Below are 20,115 nucleotides of genomic sequence, written 5' to 3'. Positions count from 1 at the left end.
AGAATTGAACCTAGCTGACTCCAGAATGTCTTCTGTAATAAATAAATTGACATATATAAGAGATGACATGAAACATTGATTTAGTTAGCAAGCATAATAATATGTTGGATACTGTGTACCCACCACCCAATCCAAGAACTAGAATATTACCAAAAGCTTATATCTACCTTTCCCTGTCCTAATCCCCTACCTCTTATCTCTAGGCCCACTTTTTAAGTGAAATACAGTTTAGCTCTAATATATGTCTGCTTAAGAACCATACTGTTCATCTTTGCTTGTTCTGAGCACTGTATAAATGATACATAGTCTTCTTTCACTTGCCTTTCCCTCCTCAACATTATGTTTCTAATATTTATCCATATTATATGTAGTTCATTTCTCTGCAATGTCATGTTGCATTGGGTGGACATACACAATTTATCTATCTGTTTTCCTGTTGGTGGCCTCTCGGGTTGTTGCTAGTTTTTTGCTATTGCAGACATTGTTATGATCTTATCTATGTCTCCGGTATACAAATGCCAAGTGCAAACATTTCTTTGGGCTGTACAGCTGGAAATGCAATTACTGGGTTGAAAGGTATGTGAGTGTTCAACTTGGCAAGATAATGCCAAACAAGTTTCCCAAGTAGTTGTGCCAGTTCACGCCCTAATAGGTGATCTTGTCAAACTTCTAAATTTTGCTAAACTAACAGGTATAAAATTGCATCATGTTGAAATCCTGGTTTGTTTTTCTATAAATCCTAATGAAATTAGCATTTTTCATATTTTTATTGGCCATATATATTTCCTCTTCTCTGAGAAGCCTGCTTCTTGCAAATAATTTTTTCTATTACTATTTCTAATGGATGCATAATAATCCACCTTATGGTTAAAACATAATTTCATCAGTCCTCTGATGAATATTTTCCCAATATTTTGCTGTTAGTAATTCGATTGACGTGATAAACATTCTGTGTACACCCAAGGTGATTTCTTTCAAGTAAATCTTAAAAATGGAGCAGGCTGATGAGGCAGATATGCTCGTTTTGAAAAGGTGTTGGTACACACTGACAATTTACCTTCTGAAATGGTGGCTGTGTACATGAAAGGGTTTTTCTTCTAAACCTGTGAAAAATCTAAGCAGCTTTATGGCCTTTGATAAAGTCACTCTAAAACAGGGAAAGCCTGAAAATATAGAGAGGTTCTGGGAAAGCTGGAAAGGGATGAAGCCATGCTCCTGATGGCTCTTCTGAGAAAGGCGGGGAGCATGCATGAGTTTGGAGGTGCATGTGTGGGTGTATCAGTCCCGCTCCAGCCAGAGGAGCAGACCCACCAGCAGATGTACACAGAGATTTGGCGGTATGCAATCACAGCAGCTGGTTGAGTGGTCTCTGTAAGGCTGTTACCGTGTGTCTGTCTGATGCTGTAGCTTGTAGTCCATGGGGCAGGCGATCAGGAATGGAAGATAGATGGAAAGATGGGGTGAGCAAGGGAGGCTGGACCCCACAAGCACGAGGGAGATGAGTGAGAGCCCACATGACAGGAGGAAACCCACATCAGTTCTTGTTTCCTCTCACCTTGGTGGCACGGGCATCCCGTGGAAACGTTTGTCAAGGATCTAAACACGTACACCTGGCTTAGAGGTCAGAGAACCTGAAGGCAGGAAGGCAAAGGTGGCGTATCGCAGATCCAGCTACTGCTTCCCACCAACAAGGTGAGTCGGCACGTTAGCAACCTTCATGCACATTTGTGTGCGTGTGCGTGTGTGTGTGAAAGAGAGGGAGAGAGAGAGAGGGACCAGGCAAGGGTTTACAGCTGCAGGCATGCAACAGTATAAAAGGTGCTTTCTCATACATTATCCCGTTAAGTCTTCACAACAGCCCTGTGAAGCTGGAAGTGTAATCATTTCTAATTTACAGGTGAGTCAAATGAGACTCTGGAGGGAAAGTGGCTTGCTCAGTTATCCAGGGAGAGACGGAGTTGAGACTCTGTTGGGTCAGTCGATTTTGACAGCTGTGACCAAGTGCTCCAGGACAGGTTTTAAATTCTAAATCATGCAGTTTCCCTCCAACCTGTGGTGGTTCAAGTTGGCTCTTGGTATTTTTAGGGTTAAGAGATCAATGAACATATTATAATTTACACATGACAATAGCTTTTAATAGAAATCTAGACCTTTTTCATGGCTTATTTTGGTGATGTCAGCAATTTAATAGAAATATATATGAAATAGGTTAGCTTTTTTAGAAAATAAAGTGGAAGTGTTAAGTTATACTGTATTTATTATCTTTGATTTCTTTTGAGTTCAGTTGATCAGAAATTCCTTTCAGTGAAAATGGGAATGTTTGGCTCATAATTTCCACTCTTGAGAAATAAATGTGGGGATACTGAAAAGAGTATTTTATTCATTCATTTATTTACTTATGTAATTGACATATAACATTATATGAGTTTCACGTGTACAACATCATGATTCAATATTTGTATAAATTGCAAAATGACCACCACAATAAGTCTGGTTCACAGTATTTTTGTTTGTTTTATTTCCTTTGGTGGAGAGGTAATTAGGTTTATTTATTTAACAGAGCTACTGGGGATTCAACCCAGGATCCTGTGCATGCTAAGCATGCACTGTACCACTGAGCTATTCATGCCCCTGCTTCGCAGTATTTTAAAACACGAAGTCAGTCCTGGTTTCTTTAACTAGTCAGTGGTATGGAATGGGAAGAGAACTATACAAATTGCATTCTCTAGAAGCAGGTACTGAGACCCAGTTTGCATGCAAGATGATTAATACGGATCAACACCTGTAAAGGAAGGTGTTGGGAAGCAGGGGGTGGTGGAAAAGACCCCCCAACACAGGCCTGGCAAAGCCTTGGCCAATCCAATGGGACTGTCTGGAGGGAATGTTGTCCATCAGAGTCGTCTGTCCCTGTGTCAGGCCAAGAAGCAGGGCCTTTATGCCCTGCCTTGCGTGTGGGCTGCTCGGGCCAGAGTGAGACCTGGGTGAAGAGGCTTTTGGCGTCAACCTCATACTCTGCTGCCGGACTGCAGGTTCTCTTGGAGGGGATCTGGGTGGGGCACCTCCGCGGCGCCACAAGAATTGCTACAGATTAAGAAAGATTTAAGGAACATTAACCAAATGCAAGAGAGTCTTGATTCCAAGGAACAACCATAATAAGACATTTTTGAGACAATTAGAGGACTATAGACTGGGTGTCAAATGATAGTTAGGATTGATTATTCATTTTATGGGTTGTGATAACGGTACTGTGGTTATAATAGAAAATGTCTTTATCTGTTAGTGGTATACCCTGATGTATTTATGGCTGTATAATTAGATGTCTAGAAAAACAATAAAACAACACAAGTGGAAGGGTTATTGATGAAATAAGGATTATTGATAACCATGAAAGAGATGGGCTCACACAGGTATTTTATGGCATTCTGTCTATGTATATATTTGAAGTTTTAAGCATAATAAAAATTTTTAAAAACCCATCAGAGATCATTTAAGAATAAGTACTTTTCCCTTGGTAAAAGAATTATCATCATAATAGAGTGGGTCTATGTTATTGGGTGTTGCATATTCTAGAGCTAGACATATGAATCCAGAAAGAAGTCAAATTTGAGTATCATGTTGACCTGCCCTGTTCAGGAAGCAAAGCATCCTGTGGTGTCAGCCCATAGCTTTCAGTGGAGTCTCAGGATTGCCCTGTTAAGTGAGGCTAAATGAACAACTGAGAAAAGAGAGACTGAAATAATAGAAGGGCAGTTAGGCAGGGGAGAAAGGAAACTACTTAATTCTGAGAGCATCCAGCCACAGGCCTAGGTGCTTTCCACATATCATCTTACTAAATTCTCACGATAACCACCCCATGCTACTTATTCAAGACTTTCCAGATGATTCTCATTTTGCAAAGTAGAAAATTAAGACTCAGAAATGTGGGATGGGAGCTCATCCAAGTGCTGGAGTTGGGATTCAAAGTCAGGTGGTGTCCGGTTTCTAGGCCCTTGCACTGGGCCACTGGAGTTCAGAGCTGGTCACTTCCCTGACATCTGGCAGGACTCCTGGGGCAGCAGATTCTCCCTTCTGGAAAATGAGAGAAGTGCACATTCTCCCTTGGCCACTGGGCACACGCCCAGACCTTCCACAGCCTGGCATCTCATGCTCTCTGCTCATGACACTCCTGCCTTATTTCTGGAAAGTAGAAAAATTAGATAAGACAGAGAAAGATACTACTCTGAATCTTAATCAGAAGTTGTGAGGTTTCCCTCTTCCTTAGGGGCTTTTTCTGGCTTTTGTTCACTCATCTGCCCACCTTCAGCTAATGCCCTTTGTGATTTGTTGTCTGTCTGAAGCCGGTATACTTGGAGCTCCAATTGTTACCGACCAGGGCTCTTGAATTCCTTATCAATAGAAATTGATAAGAGGCCAGAGGAGAAGTTCAGGTAAGGCTTTACTGGGACTCATCAGCATGAAGGAGCCATAAGTAACAGGTTCCCTTGCTCACTCCCTGAGTGGGCAGAGCTGGCCCTTAAAGGGGTGAGGAAGGGCCCATGGGTTGGGCCAGAGGAGGGGCCTTGGCGGTGCTGTGTGCAGGGGTCATGCACAGTACCCTGCTTTTGCTCCTTCCATACCTCAGAAGTAGCAGTTGGATTTTTGGTCTTTTTATATCTTATTGTTCATAATTTGCCCCAACTGCCCACGTATGCAGTTATTTTTAGTCCCTTATCGGTTCTTTGTATTCTGTTGCTGGGGGAAACGTTTATCCAGGTGCCAGCACTGCAGCAAAGGGTCCCAGGTCCCTGTCTCCCAGTGAAGATATCTAACAACTCTCGGAGAGGGTCCTGGGAGAGTTTTATCACGAGATGGCTGTGGATGCTTAAGACAGAGCCTAAAAATTTATGGGGAAGGAGGAGGAGGAGGAGGAGCTGATTGATAGATACAAACAACCTTCGCTTTGCTAACTGGAGGCTGGTTTCTCCTATCCGGCCACTATTTCCGGCAAGCCAAGCCTTTGTAAGCAACAAGTTTCGCCTTCTGCAAAACCCACCAATCAGCATTCATTCTTCAGCATACCTTATCTGCATAACAACTGCCGTCCCCCGGACCTGAGTGAGAACTACGGGCGGGACCGTTCATCCCCGCCCCTCTCTGTTTCAGACACGCTCCTTTCACGTTCAGTATACCCACCAATCAAAACTTACCTCTCAGTACCCCTCATTTGCATAAGAACCCACCAATCAGCTCCCACCCAAGGCGATAAATAACCAAGCCGCTACAAGGTGCTCGGGTTCCTGTTTAAGTGTGGGCTCCATTTCGTAGTTTTTCCGAAGTTGGTCAAGTCCTTGTGGTTGAGCTGTCTCCTTTCTTTCTCTCTGACTGTGACACTTCTCCTACGTCCAGGCTGTGGAAAATGAAGGAGGGATAAAGGGAAAGAGTAAAATCAAGGCGCGTGAGCTGCTGCTTAAAGTTCACGACCAACATTCCAATAAGCAAGAAGAGATTGCGCCGGCGCACCAGAGATGATGAAGGGAAAGTGCATTTCTGCAGAGGACGTCGGGAGTGATCTTGCCGCTTGCTCCCAACCGCTGTGCCCAGCTCCAAACCGGAGCCCGCACCACCGCTCCCCTCCGAAAGGGCTTGCTGCAAGTTCTGTGCATAAGCCGCTCTGTGGTTAGCCTGTTGTACACTAGTTTATTCCCAAGGCCTCAGCGCCTCGTCAGAAGGTTTTTGTTTTTGCCCCTTACGGTCTTGGCTGGAGAACGCGTCAAGGAATCCAGGGAGGAGACCACCAGTAACAAACTGACACAAAGTACTTTTAGATAATTTTGCTGAGTTAGAGCGGTGCTAAGAATTAGGCTTATGAAATGCAGTTACGTGGCGGTACACATTCACTGAGAGAGAAACTGCAGTATGATCTGGAACTGAGGTTTAGGTAAGTGTAGGTTTTCAGGATGTTGATACGAAAATCTTTCCACACGGGATACTACTCTACCTTATCCCCTATCACTCTGTAGCAGTTATGTTTATTCCTTTCACACTGCTGCTGACTTCATGCTTCCCAACATTCCTCCAAAAAGCTCCTTATAGACTTTTTCCCTGTCTAGTTAAAGAGGTAAACAGTTGATGGAAAAGGCTGGAGGTTCCCAGCAGGAAGTGCTGGGGCCCCACTTTGCTGATGTGGTTTCTGCTTCTCTTAGGACGGTAGCTCTTAGCTGCCCCCTGTGGGTGGAAGTGTGGTTTCCTTCAAGGTCCTTGAGTTCCGGACTCACCAGAGGGTGCCCGGCTCATGGGGTAGAGAAGAGTCAACCAGTTTAAAGTCGTAAAACACATCCCTTGGTTGCTAATTTTCTTACGTAGTTTTTTTGTGTGGTTTTCTTCCAGATTGAGCCCAAGTTGATTGGCTTCAGCTTCCTGTTTCCTGCTTCCCTCGCACTGTATCTCCGGGTTTTTCCTTCTTGCTCACTTAGTCATCTATTATGTTGCTATGTACGAGGCTTCCTGCTAGGACCCCGGAAGAGGAAAGTGAATAAAACGTGGTTCCCTGAACTTCAGCGCACAGTGAGCTGGGGGAGACAGAAATGTAACTCATGGTGAGTGACTCTTGTCTTAGCTTCGTCGTCTTTTATTTTTTTCCATTCAGTGCGACTGCATCAGTTTCCTGGCTGGGGCATGTTCCTAAACTGGTTTTAGTTAATGTATAGATTATCTAGAAATGTAAGTCGTCATCATTATTAGTATGCCCCGTGTCTGAAGCTTTTGAATGCCTCTAATTCGTAGAGCCCTTGGTTACCAGTGAAATGTGTGTGGGAAACAGTAACCTTAAGGACCATTAGAAAGTTATTTTTAGATCATTCTGATTTTGAGTGTGTGTGATTTTTGTGTTATTTTTAAAAAACAAACCCTCCCATCTCAGATATTATACATATTTCACATGTGTATATATATTTATAAATATCTATAAACATAAACATATGTAAGTATATAAATGTCACTATATATTTCTAAAAGATAGGGACTCTTTAAAAAGTAACCATAGTACCATTATCACACCTAAAAATTGACCAGTAATTCCTTAATATCAAATATCCAGTCAAGTTTCACTGATTTTTATCATAAGCTTATAATTTTACAGCTCATGTGTTGGAATTAGGATCTTTTGGTAAGTCCATATGTCAAGGTGCCTCTTAAATCTCTTTTTTAATCTACAGTTTTCCCCTCATGTTCTTTATTTTTCCTTGCAATTTATTTGTTGAAGAAACTGAGTAATTTATCCAAGAGGGTTTTTCATAGCCTGGGTTTTGCCGATTGCTTCCCCTTGATATTTGATCTGTTCCTCGGTTCTCTGTATTTCCATAAAACTAGTAGTTAGAGCTAAAGGTCTGGACTTGAGTTTAAGGTAGAAATACCTCCTGAGTGATGGCACGTACATTGTGATCAGGAGACGCAAAATGCTTGCTTCTCTCTGTAACGTGAGCAGCCCTTGATGGTCGTTACCTCGACCCACTGGCTCGTAAGATGTTGCTAATGGTAATATTTAATTCTATCATAACTTCTTATGGCTTAGATGGAATACTAAAGAGAAACTTTTCTCATTAACGTTTGATTACCATGAAATGCAGTTTGTCCTGGAAAGGCAAAGTAAAGGCTTGATTCTTTTCTTCTATAAATAGTTTTTAAAGGATGTAAACACTGAAGATTTCAGAGGCTGTAGGCCCCCTCACCCATCTAGTTTTCTCCTTCTTCCTTTGGTTCCTCTGAGATCTGGAGTTTTACTCATTCATATTCTCTCTTTCATCCAACTTTGTGGGCTTTGGAGAAAGAATTGTAAACTCATTCACACTAAAGTGCAAATGACTAATAACAGTTTACAGCATGACTTTTCCAGAGAGATTTTCTGTTGAACTTGCATCAACGTCTTAAATTAGAGAAATGAGATGAAGCTTCTTGGAGAAGACTAGCATTTGTATGCACTTAACTATTCTGTGTCGGCTGCCGTAGTAAATGATTTACATGTGTTGTCTCGTTTAGCACCCACAGTGGCCCTATGAGTAAGGTATTCGTTTTACCCCCATTTTACAGATGTGAAGAACAGGGCTCAGCTAAAAAGTGACGGAGGTGAACCTAAAGCCTGGGTAGTCTGGCTTGAAAGCCGGAGCTTTGAGCCTGCCTTTAGATGTAATGTCAGGCATCTTGAATAGGAGAAGAGGGGTAGGGGGAGAGGAGGGCTTCCCAAGCTTGAGATCATCAGCCTGACAGATCTGTTACTTTACTGGGTCCATGTGTAAGGTAGAGCCTGGCAATCACCCACAAAACCAAAGATGTGCCTCCAGGGGTGTTAACTGTGGAACTGTTCCCAGCAGCAGTGATGTCTCTGCTCATCGGGATCCTGGTTACTTTCCCGGCTTCTCTTCCCTCTTCGTTCACGTGGTCCAGCCACACTGGCCTTTTTCCTGCTTCTCAAACATGCCAAGCTCCATTCATCGCCTATTCTTTCCCTGGGTTTTTATAGCCTGGCTTCTTCTCCACATTTCGGTCTTAGCTTAAATGTCAGCCCCCCCAGAGACATTTCCCCGACCATCCTGTCTAAAGTAGCTACTCCCTACCTCCCAGTCACTCTCTTTCCCAGTTCTCAGTGTCTTTTCTCTTATTACCACTTGAAACTATCTTCCCTCTTTCCCTATCAGAACATGGGGAGAACGTGGCCAGTTTTGTCCCCAGCTGGATCCTTGGAGCCTGGCACATGATAGGCACTCAGAAAGCCTTTGTTGAATGAGTGAGTTGGTTCAGGCAGCCTGTGCTCGTGGCATCCTACGTGGTGGCCTGTCTTCCCACCCCAAATCCATCATCATTGGTTCCAGTTAACCACAGGAACTGCCATAGCTGTTATAGTCTGCTCTTCCATCTAGAAAGTCAAAGGTTTCTGCCTTCTGTATTTATAACCAACGCTTAACAAAAATGGCCAGACTTAGTTCCAGTTATAAATTCGGCTGAGGTCCAAGATGATTCATATTTTAACAAAAACCTGTTTGCTTAAGCTTCGTCTGTTTCCCCTGACACAGATTGTGCTGGGAAAAGGAAAGACGTGGGGGAACCTGTTTTTTGGCCACTTTTTTCCTTTTTCCTTTTTCTTTTTCTTTTTTTTTTTTTTTTTAGCAGAGAAAGGTTTATTGCAGGGCCAAGCAAGGAGAGGGTGTTGGCCACTTTTCATAGCAGATCCCCAACTCTTCAGTTTTGAAATGGGGCATCTGTCTTAGCTTGTGCTGCTATAACAAAACACCAAGACTGGTGGCTTACATTATAGACATTGATTCCTCACAGTTCTGGAGGCTGGCAAATCCAAGATCAAGGTTCTGGCGGATTCAGTTTCCGGTGAGGGCTGTCTTGGCTTGCAGATGGCTGCCATCTTGCTGTGTCCTCACAGGGCAGAGAGACAGGGAAAGAGCTTTTGATGCCCTTTCTTTTCTCAGAAGGTAAGTAATTCTATCACGGGGGTCCTGCTTTCTTGATCTCATCTAAACCTAGTTACTTCTCAAAGACCTCACCTGCAAAGACTATCATGTTGAGGGGTTAGGACTTCAATGTTTGAATTCGGGGGTATGCAAACATTCAGTTCATAATAGCATCTCTCACATTCTTCCTTCTTGATGTGAACATTGAATACCTCCAGGTGAAGACTATGACAGAAGTGGAAGCAGCTCAGGCATCATTTTTGTTTGTTTTTTGCATTCTTTTTTAAATTGGAGTACAGTTTACAATGTTGTGTCCATTTCTGCAGTACAGCATAATGTTTCAGTCGTACAGATACACACATACACTCCTTTTCATATTCTTTTCCATTACAGGTTATTACAAGATATTGAATATAGTCCCCTGTGCTCTACAGTATAAACTTGTTTATCTATTTTATATATAGTAGTTAGTATTGTATATAGTAGTTAGTATCTGCAAATTTTGAACTTCCGATTTATTCCTTCCCACCCCCTTTACCTAATAAGTTTTGTTCTCTATGTCTGTGAGTCTGTTTTTGTTTTGTAAATAAGTTCATTTGTGTCAGACATTGTTCCAAAGCTGGTTGGCAGAAGTGCCCGCTGTCCTACCGAACTAAACCCGAAGCTTGTGGGTTTGCATCGGAGTTCACTGACGGCTTGGGAGGCAGTTAACAGGGTGCTACAGCGGGTGGTCCTAGCATCCCCTGCATCAGAACCACCTGGCTGGGGGTGGTGGTGTTTAAAATGCAGATTACTAGCCCCGTGCCAGTCCCCTAGTCAGGTCGCCTGAGTCAGCGTCTTGAGGAGTGGGGGTGGGGCCTGCGACCGCATTTTGAAAAGTACTCAGGTATACCTTATATTCCCTAAAGTTTGAAGTAAGAAGCGAGATTATCCTGTACCACAGCCTGCTTATCTCAGGGAGCCCGAGGTGAGTCGTCTGTCACTTCACCAGTTCTCCCTGGGGTTTTTGCGTCTGGCTTGCTTACTTTCTGTTTCACAGGAGTGTGAAAAGTGAGACTTCCTAACAAAAGATATCTCCAAACATTGCTAGAAGCCTCCCCTGTCACAAGAACTTCCTTTGCTCTTTAAAAACAATTTTTTTTTTTAAATGTAGGTACTGGGGATTGAACCCAGGACCTTGCCTTTTGCTCTGTTAGACGTTGCCTTTAATTTTTTTTTAAAACCTGAGGAAAGGCTTAGTTTATCTTCACCTTGATATAAACATGGTTTAATATTCAAAGTTTGGGCCTCAAACATCTCTCTCCTGTGTTTTTGTTTTTGTGTCTATGGGTCTTTCTCTGAAAGATTTCCCCCACACCACTCATTTCTCTTTTTTCCTTTTCCTTTTACTCATCTGAATCCTCTCCATCCTTAAAGAACAAATTCAAGTCTATCTGCGTCCGCTAAATTCCATCTACCCCAGGCTTTTTTCCCTTGAATTCTCAAAGTAGTTGTACCACATTGTTGATTATGTAATTGTGTTCTCTCTGTGTTACAAATTTAAGGACAGAGTCTGAAAGGCACTTTTTTTTAAGTTGAAGTATAGTTGATTTACAATATTGTGTTAGTTTCAGGCCTGAATTGTATTTTTGTTGAATATCTGGTAAGCATAATAAGACCAGGTTGATTGACTGGATCTGTAAGTGAGCATTGCAGAAGCATTGGAAGGGATACAGCTAGATTGAATATAATCACTACAGCTTATGAAGGAGGGAAATTTAAAAGGAAACATCACAAAGTTTCTGGTATATATTTATACTATTGATGGGAGGATGGATTTTTGGTAGGTATAGACTTGCTAGTCTACCCAATATATTCAAAAACAGGTCTTGTACTAGAAACACAAATCTTTATGCTTTTGTTTATTAAAGTTTTTTTGGAGTGAGCAATGCCAATTTGTATTGATCAAATTGTTTTTCAGATGGAAATGAGGCAAGACTTTTTAGAAAACTTGAGGAAGTAGACAAAAATGAATCCCTGTGTTGTAGAAAAGGTTACGTACATTTTCTTGTTCCATCCTAAAAAGTTTTTAACAGTTTTCTGCAGAATTCTTTTCAGATAAATTCCTTTGGATCTAATAAAGATGAAATCCGATTTTCACCTTATGTTTGATGTGGCTAGGGGCTGGTTAAAGAATTTACTAGTAACTACTTTGAAGGTAAAAGCCTTTTTTATCTGGCTACTTCTCATGACTGCCTTCACTCAGGGAGGGAGGAGAGGAGAAAACTGAGGCAAAGTATCTTAAAAGTGTCTCTTTTTTCTCTTCAACGATTGCAAACTGCAGCCTTCTATTCAGTACTAAAGGGTTCCAAAGAGATGATGCCATGGTACCATTCTAGCCCCCTCTAAGAACGTGAGCTGCTCTGTTCTCTTTTTATGTTTCTACTGGGGTCACTAGGTAAGTACTCTGTTCAGAGGTCTGAGAGTGTTCCTTCCCCATGTCTTAACCACCTCCCCCACTCCCAGGAATCTGGCTTGTTGTGTGTGCATCCGTCATTCTGGAAAAACCCCCGCTAGGTCTTGCCAGCTCTGAGCACACATACGTTTCCTTCGGGAGCCAGCAGGGGTCAGCTGGAACGCCGGCTGCCCGGCCATGTCTCTTGCCAGGACCAGGATGGCACGAGGAGCCATTTGTTGGTTTCTTGAGCTGAGACAAAGTCTTCAGAGACATCTTACATGCCTTCCCTATGATTACGTACCTGTTCCTGCTTCGCACCAGGTACCCCTAAGCATCCGCTCTTTCCTGGGCTCAGAACCCTTTCTCCTCTCCCATCAGCCTCTAAGCTGACACCACAAACAATCCCCTTTCCCCCCTGGAGTGGAGCTCTTCTGTTTGTTTTAAATATAAGCTCTGCAGGAGTTGCTTTTACGGTTTTATTCACGTGAACACGCTCTGGCCTCTCTTGCCAGTCGCTGACACTGACCCGGTGGTGGGGAATTCCAGCTTGTGGCCTGGTGGGAGGGGGATCTGGGTGTGAGGAAGGTGCAGAGGAGAGAACTGCTGGGAACAGTCCCATGACTCACCAAAGGCTTTAGTTGTCCTTGTCTGAAGAGAGCGAAGATCCCTTATGTCTCAGGGACTAAGCTGATGGAAGAGCTGGTGGCCATTACCTGCCGGAAGGGTCCTGCATTGTGAGAACTGTCCACCTTTCAGTGGCTGGTCTCTTGTGTGCTATTTTCCTGAGACATCTCTTACCCCAAATCCTCAAAACAGGGCTGGCTACATAGTTTTGTGAGGTCCAGTGCAAGAAGAAAACGTAGGTCTCCTTGTTCAATAACTATTAGGAACTTCACGTTGGCAACTACAGAGCATTAAACCAAGCACAGGGCCCTCTGAGCGCAGAGCCCAGCGTGAAGCCTGGCAGGACTGCGCGAGTCCTATGCCCATGACGCCAGCCCTAACCCCCAGACATATGGAGGGAAAGTTCTTCCTTGTCCTGGTCCTGAGGGTCAGTGTGAGGGCATCCCAGGCATCCCACGTCTGATGCGTTCCCCATCCTCAGGAACTGGGGTCCTGGAGAGAGAGACCCAGGAGAAGAGGGCTTTTATTCAGCAAATGTAGGACATTCATTGTTTCAGGCGCTGGAGACTCTGCAGTAAACAAAGCAAGGGCCCTGCCCTCTTGGAGCTCAGAGTCTAGTTGAGGGAGACAACAGCAAACGGGCAAATACTTGCATGTAGGGAGGGTGTCAGACAGTGACAGGTACTTCAGAGGAAGGTAAAACGGGGCAGGGAGGATGAGGGCTGCCAACCAGGAAGGGTGGGGTCTTATGGTTTCATGAGACATGGTCGAGAGGGGCTATTTGAGTAAAGGCATTGAGGGAGTGAGTCATGTAGGTGCCTGAGGGAAGAGCATTCAGGCAGTGGGACTAGCAAGTGCAAAGGCCCTGAGGCCTCAAGTTTGAGGATGAGCAGAGAGGATGGTGTGGCTGGTGTGGCTGACGGGTTTGGAGAGGTTAGAGATGGAGAGAGAGGATGCTGGATCTTATGCAGTAATGACTCTGGGTTTTACACTGGGTGAGATGGAAGCTTTGGGTGTTAAGACCTGAGCAGGCTCCTCATCTGACTCAGGTTCAGGGCTCCCTCTATACTCTGTTGTGAAGAGACGTGGGGGCAGAAGAGAGAAAGTAGGGTGACCAGGGAGGAGGCTTTTGGAATAATCCAGGTGGTTTTGACCCAGCTGCTCATGGTGGAGGTAATGAGAAACGGTCAGGTTCTAAAAATATTATAATCTTAAGAGGACAAGGAACCAGGTCGGTCTTGTTTATCACGTAATGATAACACATGTTGGTGCCCAATAAACAGGTATTTAATGAACCAGTGAGTGAATGTAAATATTTCACAAAATTTCTTACAGTAGAGGTAATAAGAACATTACAAGAATGAAATGAGGCAAAATACCTTGCCAGTGTTTTAAAATTTTTTACCCCCCTTTTTGCTTCAGTAAAATCTGGAAAAATGTTAAAGGTCAGTTCGTATGAAATAAGTTATAATGCCTTAATGCCATACAGCTTGTCAGCCTGAATATGCTAAAATGGACAGTAAGACTGTATTTTTAGTGTGTGGTCAATAGGTGGCGCTGTATCTTGTTAGGGCTTCCTCCGCTACGTCACGTGTGCTGAGGCCACTGGAGTGTTAAACGCAGTTTTAACTGGAGTTCATACTTGGTTTATTGAAAAGTAGATTTGACTTCTCCAATAATTTGGTAAGACCCTCTTGGAATTATAGGTACAAAACTAACATTTGAAAATGTCATTCTTCCTTAAGGTATAACATTTAGGTGTTACTCAAATGATAGAAAATTTCGTCTCAATGTTGGAAACATGGCAGGGCCCACTTGCTGCAGAGGCCTTCACTGCTTGATGGCAATTTAATTTTATTTCCTTTTCCATGTGATTCTATTATATGTGTGTATTTCATATATGTGTGTGTATATATATGTATATGTATGGGGGGGTTGCTACTCTTTGTAAAAAGACCATATACAGTCATTAGATTTATTTTCCTTGTTGAATTTGTTCAGGGAGGAGCCATGCAGGAATGGGTGGTGGAGGGAGGGAGGATCCAGGGGGAAAAAAGGCTACAGTAAAATTAGGAGGCTGTGAGGTTTAGTGCGAAATTCTATGGACACGTTTCAGGTGGCAAGTTTCTTCCAGCCGTGGGCCTTCTCCAGCTGCTGGGCCGTCTTTCTCCACCCAGAAAGCTCACTGAAGCAGCCCCACCTCACACGATGGCTTCCCCTGGAAGTGTGAAGCTGGCTCGTCCTTTCTTGTCCGATGCCCACTTTCCTGCCTTTGAAGTTGGTCATCACAGACAAAACCGACCCCTAGTCAGGTATTCTGAGACTCCTGTCTTGTCAGGCCTGAAAGATCAGATGATGAAAGATCCTGATGGGTCTGTGGCTTTCCTCTGAGTCAGGCTGAGTAAACATCCCCCTTGCAAGATGACTTTTGTCCCCTAAAGAGTCCTGGGTGGTTTTAGAGCTGTGGGTCTCTGAAAGCGAGACTGTCCTTCACAGTGTTAGGAGTGTAGAGCTCCCGAGTCGGAAGGCCTTCAGAGCTGCTCCTGCCAGCGGACCTGGAAAAAGTGCTCAGGCCAATAGAGTGGCTCCGATTGTTTTCTCTCCAAGCAACAGATTCAGCAGATGTGTGGTGTGTGCCCACTGTGTACCAGGCGTTGTGCTGGGGAAACAGCAGGGCACCATTTCTATCCTCAACCTTTCCTTAGAATGCATGTCCCTCTTCTTGGCCTTATCTGTAGCCTCGTTCCCCTCTCGTGATACTGCTTGTTCTTGGTTCTTGCCTTAAAGTTTTCTAAGAGTCCAGGGCTGGACAGTGTTCTGTCTTTTCACCTCCCCATCATTCATGTATTGGCTTTTTGTCATCCCATGGGTGACAGGCTGGCTCCAAGAACCTCTAGGCATCACGTCCTTGCTCAAGGCAGACAAGGGGATGCACCAAGCACTTCTGTTTCTTTGATCAGAGGAGCGGGTTTTCCCAGAGGCTCCCAGCAGAGTGCTCGTATTGCTGCACTGCTACCTCCAAAAGAGACGCTGGGAAAATGAAGATCTGACTTCAGGAAGAAGAGGATTGGGAGTGGCGCCTGAGTTAGCCAACTGCAGATGCCTGCATCTGAGATCCACGCTATCCAGTAGGATTAAGCTCTTCCATACAAGTAGCTGTAATATATCAACATCCAGATCATTCTGTCACATCCATTTGCTTTGGGGCCACTGTCTCTCTCCTGTCTCTATCGCCTGTTTTCAGACTGGCTGACCTTAACCAGAATCACTGACTCCTGGCCTTAGCGTTGCCTGACCTCCACCACCTGTTCAGCCCTGCCTCCTCCCCGACCTACCATGCTTAGGCAGCCCACTGAACAGCCAGTGCTGAGCAGACATCCTCCCCCAAATGTGCTCCTCCTGCTTTCCCACTGTTCGGGCATCTGTTGATGTCTGTCTCATCTGTCACTGTCATTGGGATCACTGGATTCATCTGTGCTCCCTTCCCTCCTTCATCTCTGACACCCAGAGGTCCCTGAGTCCTGCCCATCTTATCTCGGGAATACCTCTTTGCCTCCTCTCTCTTTGCACGTCCCCAGGTCCACTTCAGGTCCTGATTTCCTCACCCCATTTCAATGCATCCTCCAAACTACCATGATTATCTTTAGGTAACTTGATTGATTGTTCTTTCTTGACCCAAGAGCATTCATGGTTCCTTGTTGTTTCTGTATAAAATAGAAGCAAGGCATTCAGACCCTGTCCTGCCCAGCCTGTCATTCCAGCCCCATCTCCTCTGGGCTCTCTCCCTTGTTCTAGGTCTTCGCTTTCCCAAAGAGGTCTGAGGGCTTTGCTGTGTCAGGAACACTCACTCTGCCCTCCTTCCTCAGCCACCACCTCTTCATCCTTATGAACCCAGCTCAGATATCATCTCTCCAGTGTGGTTTCTCTCCAACCGGATCGTGCCGCCTTCCTTTCTCCTGTTGCACTGTTGGTATCACACTCGTGACATCATTTTTTCACATTTACATCCACCTTCTTTAAGGGAGAACGGGTCTCTGATTTAGCTTCCCGTGGTGAATAGCTGCCGCAGGGCCTGGGACACAGCAGATGCTCAAGAGATGTTTGTTGAACAAATGGTTTTGGACTGTTGTGGATAGCAGCGGGGGAAATTTCCTGAATGTTGTGCATTTGGTACACTCTTCACATGTGGTCAGTCTGAGTCCTGAAAGTTTAGTAAAGAAAACTTCAGAGAACAAATGTTTACTGCAGTGTAGAGCTCTTCAGTTTCCAGGATTGGAGGTGGTGAGTGTGTGGTCGGTGTTTTTAGAACCAGGCAATGGCTCAGCCCCGTGGGAGCAGATTGCATGAGACAAGCGCCCAGAATGGGGGAGATCATGCCAGCCAATCTGTCAGATTTCATCATCTGCTGGTCTTGGGCTGATGACATTCCTAACGCACGCCTCTCAGACTTACATCTTGTGAAGGACTGTTTTCAGTTTTCATCTTTTGCCGGTTGCTTATACAACCCATCTAAAAATAATATTTTAAGAAAGCATCTTATTTAAGTTTAGTAGATGAATCTTGATGTATTAAGCACAGAATCTGATCCTTTCTGCTGTGTAATGAAATCTACAGGCGTGGAGAAAAGGCAGATCTCTTTTATAGGTTATTTCTTAGCCAAGAAATAACATTTTTTTTCCTTTTAATTTTACACTCCTAAAATTGCAGTTATATAATTGTGAAAAAGTAGTTTGGGGAGAAGTCCATTTAAGATTCAGGGATAGAGGGAGCTGTTACTGTGGACAAAAAAAAAGTTCGGTTATTTTATTTTATCTGGGAAACCTACTTGCTGGCAGGGTGTGGGCATTGGCAGATAAAATGTGTGGGTTGGTAAGTTGTTTGTATATACTTGCGTGGTTGCAGGGGTGTGTGTGCGCGCGCGTACCCGTGTGCTTATGTGCATCAGTAATTATTATAAAACCTTAAGTTGACAGAAACGGTGGGAATGATGTAGTTAACTCATGACCACATATCCATCATATGTAAGTGTATGTACTGCCTTCCTGTACCAATAGTGTACAGTTAGGTCTCCTCTAACAATTAGATAATATTTGACACACATTATGTCTTAAGCGGGATAGATATCTTTCCTGAACACTGTATATGTTATTAATGTTCTTTGCACTGTTCCCTTTTTAAATTGCTACAAAAGTAATCTTCAATCAAGTTTTAATTACTGTTATTTTCAAAGCAGTTGGATCTGAAATAATGAGGTTTCACTGAAATTTTCTTACTTTTTAGTCCTAGAAGTTAATGATAGTTCTTTCCATCAAGTTGAAACTAAGCAGAGGATAATGTTAATGTCTTAGGTACTTTCCTAGAAAAATATTGCATCTTCCGGTTCAACTGGTGAAGTAAGCATTTGGTCATTGCTGATGAGTTGGAATTTTTGAGGCGATCTCCCATTTTTGAATCAACAAGACATTGTTCTGATAGGTTGAATTATAACGTCGCTTCTCTGTTCCCCATATGGGTTTGTATGAGGAGGAAAAAGACAGTTCTGAATGGGTGCCTTGGCAGGAATACAGGGATCGGGGATGATTGTACGGGAAACGGAGTGTGTGATCATGATGAGCCAGTTTGGCCTTGAACGCAGAACTCTGGCCTCTTTGGACTGAATGTTGAGAAGGAACAGCGTGGATTTCCCAATATTGTTCCAAAGGTGCGGCAGCAATAGTGAAAGCAAAAATCCATTGTTGGAACAATGACTCTCAAGTGGGAGGAGAATGTGGCAAGCCTCCCTTTCTTGTAATGAATTAAGTCCAGGTTTCATGTGAGCGATGGCTTAATTGCTGGTAGGTGACCTTTGATTTTTTTTCTCTTCCACTTAAAAGATTAAGCTTTATTCAGGACCAAGTTGAAGGGAGAACAAAGAGTCAGTAAGTTAGCGTAATCTGTTGAGTCATGAGAAAATAAAGGCTTATGCACATACAGAACAGCTCTACTTGGCTGACAACGTGAGTCTGTCCCTTCAATGCCAAAGGTTCTTACTTCTTCCTCTTTCCCTCCCTGAAGGCTTCGTGCCAGGCACTGAGCCCCTCTCCTCTTTTTATCATTGAGGATTTCCTATCCTTCTGGTAGATAGAGATGCCTCTCCTCACTCCCCTGAAACTGCTCGCAAAGGTTGCCATCGCCTCTGCTTTGCTAAATTTAAAGCTCAGCCTCCGCCTGCATCTTACTTGACCTTTCTACAGCGTTGGCCCCCTTCATTCTTCTCTCTTCTAGCAAACACTTTCTTCTCTTGACTTCCAGGATGTCACAGTTGCCTGGTTTTCCTCCTGTGTCCCTGGCCACTTCTTCCCAGACGCTTGCTGCCTCCTCCTTTCTCCGTGGACACATTCAGGCTGGGACCTCAGAACCCCTGTTCTTCTCAACTTGACTCACTCCCTTGGAAGCCTTGTCTGGGCTCCTGGCTTCCTTCACTGACAGCTCCCACCTGGACGTCTCCGGCCCTCATCTGTCCCTGAATTCCAGCCTCACACAGCCAGCCACCTCTTCCGTGTCTCTACGTCTTCACATGTCTGAATCCATGGATCTTTCCTTCAAGTTCATGTCTCTCAGAGTCTTCTGCATATCAGTTAAGGACAGCTTCATCCTTCGAAGTGCAGGAAACATCCCTGACTCCTCTCTTCCCCTCCCCTTCTACATCTCACTCTCAGGGAAATCATGAGATTCAGAATTTATTACCACTTCTCACGACCTAACTGTTACCACTTTAGTCTGATCCACCACCAGCCCCTTTGCGTGGGGTAGTGTGGTGGCCTGGTAACTGGTCTCCAGGCTTCTGTCCCCGTTCTCTGCAATCATCCCTCCCTAGAGTGGCCAGCTCAGTTCTTCAGTACATCATCAGATCATGTCACTTCTCTGCTCCAAACCCTCAGTGACTCCCCATTTCCCTCCAAGTAAAGGCAAAAGTTCTTATCAAGGCCTACAGGGCTCTGTAAGGCCTGCCCTTTCCCCTACCCATTACCTCTCTGACGTCCTCTCCTACTACTCCTTCACTGCAGTTCCGTGGCCTCTGCTTTTCCTCAGACATTCCAGGTGGGATCTGTTTCCACCTGGGTCTTTGTACCTGATGTTTCATCTGCCTGGAACGTTCTTCCCTGGACTTGTGTGTACTTAACGGGCTTCATTTCAAGCCGTTTCTCCAGTGTCGCTTCTTCCTGATGACCCTAGTTACTCCTGCAGTCTGCTGCCCCCAGCACTCCTGAGCTCCGTTATTCCTCTGTAACACTTCTCATCTATTAACATGCTGTATATAATACACTTATTTATTATGCTTATTTTTTATTGTCAGCCTCTCCTACTAGAATGTAATCTTGAGGGCAGGGGCTTTTGTGTTTCATGTCCTAACACCTAGTATGGTATGAGGCACAAGTTCTCAGTAGATAGGTGCTGAATGACTAAAAAGTTGTGGATGCCGGGAGCCACAGGCTGGCTTCCTCCCACGTACCGTGACTTGTTCTCTCTGAAGCCTCTTTTCCCTCAAGGCCCCACTTTCTCTAGTGCTTCTTGGGGTTTCGGGGCAAGAGTGAAGTCTCCTTTGAGATGGTTTTTGGGAGAGGGAAGCAAAAGAGAAGG

General features: G+C 44.2%; 1 long non-coding RNA gene across 2 annotated transcripts in view; it reads left to right on the top strand.

Moving 5' to 3' along the window:
* The first annotated feature begins 5,284 nt into the window (after positions 1–5,284).
* Positions 5,285–20,115, top strand: part of LOC116286019 (uncharacterized) — a 136,133-nt gene continuing 121,302 nt past the window's right edge. For both annotated transcript variants that reach the window (XR_012065434.1, XR_012065433.1), the window contains exons 1-2: positions 5,285–5,917; positions 6,367–6,575. This is a non-coding gene — a long non-coding RNA (uncharacterized lncRNA). The remainder of the gene's footprint in view (positions 5,918–6,366; positions 6,576–20,115) is intronic.

The sequence above is a fragment of the Vicugna pacos genome, chromosome 29, assembly GCF_048564905.1.
Source record: "Vicugna pacos chromosome 29, VicPac4, whole genome shotgun sequence".
In the NCBI taxonomy this organism is placed as follows: Eukaryota; Metazoa; Chordata; class Mammalia; order Artiodactyla; family Camelidae; genus Vicugna; species Vicugna pacos.
This window is presented reverse-complemented; position numbering and strand designations above follow the sequence as displayed.